A 6,157-nucleotide genomic window follows, 5' to 3' on the forward strand; every position below is an offset into this window, starting at 1 on the left:
GTAGCTTTGAAACCTGTCCTGGAACTTGCTCTGTAAACCAGGCTGGCCTCGATCTCACAGAGATCCTCCTGCCTCTGCCTCTTGAGTGCTGGGATTAAAGGCATGCTCCACCACCTTCCGGCATTGATATATTCTTAAGAAAACCTAGAACTGTGGGTGTAGCTCAGTTGTGGAGTGCTTGTTCTACACGAGGCCGTGGACCTCAAAAGGGGAGAATCAAAACCAACAGCAATCCCTAAGAACCAGAAAGACTCAGGGCATTTTAGAACATGCTGGAGAAAACTTTGCTTTCATTCTTATATGGTGGACTTAACTGTTCGATATGAGCTTGCTTTGCTTCTGTAATTTAAAAAGCACCATGGAAATGAGGAAAACACATCTGACTGGAAAGATTACTGTATAAATGCATTTCAGACGTCTTGAAAAAACGCGATTCTTAGGCTGAGTATGCCATTGTGGATTTTGGTAGCATCTTCCTAAAAAATGTCACTTTTACTTTTCTGGTCTTGTTTTTACCTTCAAATATCCTTTTAGAGGCGGAGTACACAGAGACCTATGTCCAAGGAAGCAAGACACAGTGTCCACTAAGGCAGAGGCCGTAGACTGAGGTTTCCTTCCCATGACTTCCAGCCCAGGGTACATAAGAGAAAAGCCCAGTTTCAAGCAGATGGGAAAGGTAGCTGATGAGCTTTGGAGGCATAGATTCCTTTTGACTCCTGGCTTTATCAGCTACAAGCTGTGTGATCTTGGGCAAGATTTTTTGTTTGGTTTTTTGAGAAACCAAAGAAACTTAGAACTCTGTATATAGTACTGGCTAGCCGTGGACACATGAGCTCCACCTGCCTCAGCCTCCCAAGTGTTGAGATTAAAGGCGTGCACCACCATGGACTGGCTGGCTTGGAAAGATTCACAACCTCCCTTTTGAGTGTGGGTTCCTCATCACCCCGGAAGTGCTTTAGTTACATCAGTATTATCGGATTATTGAGAGGTATAAATGAGAAGGGCCCCAAAGACAGTGATTCCTAACTGTTTGTTTTTGTTGTTGCTTCTCTGGGGATGGACAGCCCAGCAGCTGGAAGAAATTAGGGTAGATTAAAGGAGTCAAACGAGGAAAGGAAGAGTTTAATACAGATTGGAGATACAATTCCATTTCCTAGTCACTGTCTCCCTCTGCCTTCTCGCTCCCTTTTTTTTCTCCTTTTAATTAAGCCTCCTGTTGTTAAGTGCTAGCAGATGTGTAAGTGGTAGCTCAGTAGGAACTGGAGGAAGGGCCTGAGGCAACGCTTTGCAGTATGTGGAAGGATGGGGGGCTTGCATGGACTGGTGAGAAACAATCACAGAACAAGGGACCAGTTTGTTCTTTGTAGAGCTGCATCCACTCAGAAAGCCAGGGCCTCTCAGATAACCCTTCAGCTCTGGGTTGCCTGACTCGTTATGAAAATACCCAGCCACTGCTAACCCCAAGGAACCCATAGCCCAGCTACTGTCACAGTAGCCCTAAGGCCCAAAACTCTGGGAATTTCCAAGCAGAGTCAGACTTTTCTCCTGATTTCTTTGTGCCCAGAATGTCTCTGACCAAAAGTGCTGATTAAGAAGGCATCCTGAGCTTTTCTACCTGCTGGGCAGAAAATCTCCAGGGTGAGTGCCTGTGTGTGCATGTGTGTGCATGTGAGAGGAGGGAGAGGGAGGGAGGAAAGCAGAGAGAGGGAGGGTGGGAGGGAGAGGGGAGGAGAGTGGCCATGGGCATGCCTTGGAGAATACCTAGCATCCCATGTGGGTCTGGTTGCTGGAAGCTGGACATGAATTTCTTACCGATCTTCACAGCAAGGGGGAATGAGATATACTGTCCTATGACTGTAGCCCAGGCTGATGTAGTTTTAGTGTGGTATTAGGTGGAACCCTCTGAAAAGAAGCATCTTTTGTTCTACCCCAGTGGTTCTCAACCTTCCTAATGCTGCTTCCTTTCATATAGCTCCTCATGTTGCAGTGACACCCAGTCAGAATATCATTTTGTTGCTACTTCATAACTGTAATTTTGCTCCTGTTATGAATCATAATGTAAATATCAGATATCCAGGATATCTGATATGTGACCTCTGTGAAAGGGTCATCGAGCCCCCAAAAGGGTTGAGACCACGAGGTTGAGAAAGAACTGTTCTACAACCGCACTTGCCAAGTAACAATGATGTCTTAGTCAGTGTCCTGTTGTTGTGAAGAGACACTATGATCATGGCAGCTCTTAAAGGCTGGCTTACAGTTTCAGAGGTTTGGTCTGTCATCATGGCAGGGAGCTTGGTTGCATGCAGGCGGACAAATGGTTTTGAAGACGTTGAGAGTTCAGCATCCCGATCCGCAGGCAACAGGAAGAGATGGATCCTGGGCCTGACTTGGGCTTTTGAAACCTCAGTTTCACACACTTCTTCCAACAAGGCTACACCTACTTCTTCAGTAAGGCCACACCTCCTAATCCCTCTCAAGGGGTGCTACTCACTAATGACCAAGCATTCAAATATATGAAATATATGAGATATGAATATATGACACGGGAGCTATTCTTGTTCAAGCCACCACAGATGGTAATAGTTAAAAAATAAAATGTATAGTGTTTCCATGTGCTAGACACTGTTCAACACACACACATACACATTTATGTATTTTGTTGTTTGTTTTTGTTTTTGTTTTGTTGTTGTTGTTGTTGTTTTTGAGACAAGGTTTCTCTGTAGCTTTGGTGCATGTCCTGGAACTAGCTCTTGTAGACCAAGCTGGCCTCAAACTCACAGAGATCTACCTGCCTCTGCCTCTAGGTGCTGGGATTAAAGATGTGCACCACCACCACCTGGCTTTATGTATTTTTTTTTTTTTGAGACAGGGTTTCCCTGTAGTTTCTAGAGCCTGTCCTGGAACTAGCTCTTGTAGACCAGGCTGGCCTCGAACCCAGAGATTTGCCTGCCTCTGCCTCCCGAATGCTGGGATTAAAGGCGTGCGCCACCACTGCCCGGCTTATGTATGTTTTTAAATTCTTTTTTTAAAATAAAGTTTATTTATCCTAGATGTTTTTCACATCATGTATTTTGATCCCATTCATTAGGGAATGAATCCCTTTGAATCTGCCCTCTGCACCTGAACTCCCCCCACCCCGAATACAACAAAATTCAAGAGAAAAAAAGGAAGAAAATAAAATAAGAAAAATAAAAAAAGGAAGGAATTAAAAATCTCTTCATGGAAGCTGCAGTGTGACCCAACAAGTCACACAGTATACCGCTTAGTTCATACATGTCTACATGCAAGTGTTCATTGGAAAGGGTCATTGATCTGGTCCGAGGCCCCGGTCTCCACTATATAACTGATGCCTGGGCCTTCACTAGGATTCTTCCTGGACATCCCGCTGGTACCCTGTGCTGTGGAGATCCTGCAGCTTCGGGTCTGAGGGTCAGGTTTCTTCATGTGCTCCAGCAGGTCATAGATGGGATAGATGTTGGGGCAGGTAAGTCATCACCCTGGGTCTGGGCTTGTTCAGCTGTAGGGTTGGTCTGCCAGATGGGAAATGGGGACAGCTTTCCCATGGTCACAATTTTGGACCTGTGCTAACCATGTTGGCTCCATGGTGCTGTCCTGGTGAGGTAGAGGGTCTGCTCTCCCAAGTGTTGCAGCTGGTAGGGGTCAGGAATGGCCCTCCTGCTCTTAGGATCACAGGATCAGCGCTCCCACCTGCCCCACATGTTGATTGGGGGGGATCCCTCCCCTGCCCAAGTGGGAGAGCCATCCCTGCCCCCCATCAGTTGCAACATTCTGGGGAGCAGGCCCTGCACCTTGCCAGGACAGCAGTCATGTGTCAGATGAGGGGTGGGGCTAGGTCTCCCACACTCCTGTCCTGAGGGTTGGCTCACCTGTGCTTCATCAACAGGGTCATCTCTGCTGGTGCTGCCCAGACAAAGTACCAGGCTGGCCTTCCTGTGTGTTGCCGCTGGCCAAGGGGTCAGCTCCCTCACCATCTCGGCCACTCCCTTTCTCTCCTGGCTTCATATTTGCCTCTGTCCATAGGTCTGAACCATTCCCCCACCTCTCTCTACTGTTCCTCTGTTCACTGTAACAGTAGCCTTCTGGCTGGTGCTGCAAGGTACCAGGTAGGCCTGTGTTTTCTCTTCGAAGTATGGGATGGTCAGCCCCCAGCCAGTGTATAGGTCTCCCGGTCTTGTTCAGGTCACCGTGACACAGGACTATGTCATGCTTCTCATCACAAGGAGATTCTTACAGTGCCCTGGTTGGTGTGTTTGGCTGCTTTCTGTCCACCCCAGCCAAATGGGGTGGGGTGGGGGCCTGACTGTAGTTCCACTGTGAAACAGTGTTAGAATCCCATGTTCCTGCTTGGCTGAGTTGTGGCCATCACTGATTGAGGCCCGGATTGGTGGCTCCTGCTTGAATGGGACCCCTGCAGATCCCAGAATCTGGGGGCACGTCTCCCCATCCCCCTTTTTTATCTTTACAATAGCCCTGGAAGCAAAATATCTTTTTTTTCCAGATGGGAAACATGAGACATGAAAAGATTAAATAAGATGCCCAAAGTCGCTTGTAAAAAACAACGAAAGCCTGAGGTTAAAGAACTGGCTGAGCTTGAGGGTCCACAATGTTCGTTGTAGCGCCCGATTATTGCCCCTCAAACTTCGGAGCCTGCATCTAAAAGTGGGAGCTATGCCGGCATCCAAGAGGGCTGACTTCTCTTGAGATTTCGGCAAAGGACAGGGTGCATTCCCTATCACACATTTGCCTGGTGCCCTGTCTGGCCAGCGCCTGAGTAGAGCGATGTACCTCAGTCTCCACTAGTCCCTCCTGATCAAGTCCCACTCACTTTACCTAGTAACCCATTCTCCCCCCTCCCGCCCCCGTGTGTGTTTGTTTTGAATCTGGACATTGAACTTGGAGCCTAATTTCCCACCAACCCACATTTCAGCTCTGCTCCTTTAATCTTAAGTTTCTGGGTCCCAGTTGTGTGATTGTGGCCAACCTCTCTTCCCTCCCCTCCTTCCTTCCTTATTTATTTATTTGTAGTCCTGGCTGTCCTGGAACTTGCTCTGTAGACCAAGCTCCCCTCTAACTCACGAGGGTCCAGCTGCCTTTGATTCCCGGGTGCTGAGGTTAACCGCGTGCACCACCACCACCTAGCCCCCCCCTCTACCTGTGCACCACCGCCGCCTAGCTCCCCCTCTACTTGTGCACCACCGCCGCCTAGCTCCCCCTCTACCTGTGCACCACCACCGCCTAGCTCCCCCTCTATCCTTGCACCACCACTGCCTAGCTCCCCATCTATGCGTGCACCACCACCGCCTAGCTCCCCCTCTACCCGTGCACCACCACTGCCTAGCTCCTCCTTTAAATTCTTAGAAAAATGGAGAGTGCATTACTGTCCCTCTGCTAAGCAGTGACACACCAGTGTCTTGCTCATCTCTCACTGTGACTTCAGCCTCATTTTTAGTGTGAAGGGGAGGGAATCTGGATCAGGCCGTGTTCCCTTCTGAACTTTGCCATGTCCTGGGGCTGTCCTTTCCGTATTGCTTTATTTCCTATTGTGTGGTTTGGGGAGATTCTGCTAGAAGACCAGTTAGAGACTGCCGTGGTCAAATTAGCCAGCCATGCGGAAGACATCCGGAGAGAGTGCCAAATAGCCAAACTACAGCTGCAGGGCGCTTTTGGTGAAGGCTCTGGCCAGAGAGACGTCACCCAGGATTTTTGTCTTACTGTGTAGCCCAGGTCAGCCTCAAACTCCCCACCTCATCGCTTCTGTCTCCCGTGAGCCGGGGTTGCAGGTGGGCACAATCACAGTCAGCTCTGGTGAAAAATAGATTTTTATTCTTTTGAGACGGAGTCTCATTGTGTATTTACTAGCAGATCAGGCTGGCCTGGAACTCAGAGATCCGCCTGCCTCTGCCTCCTGAGGGCTGGGAGCGAAAGACTGATGAAAATTTGAGAACTCTGTTAGCACCTGGAAGTTAAAAAAGTTTTGAGTCTGTGAGATGGCTCAGTCTGAGTCTGATCCCCGAGACCCACACCACAAGGTGGAGAGAGAGAACCAGCTCTTTCAGGTTGTCCTTTGCCTGTGCACGCACACAGAATAAATGTAAATTTTTAAAAACTAAAAATATTAACAGTTTTATTAAAAAAT

The sequence above is a fragment of the Arvicola amphibius genome, chromosome 5 (genome assembly GCF_903992535.2).
Source record: "Arvicola amphibius chromosome 5, mArvAmp1.2, whole genome shotgun sequence".
Classification (NCBI taxonomy): Eukaryota; Metazoa; Chordata; class Mammalia; order Rodentia; family Cricetidae; genus Arvicola; species Arvicola amphibius.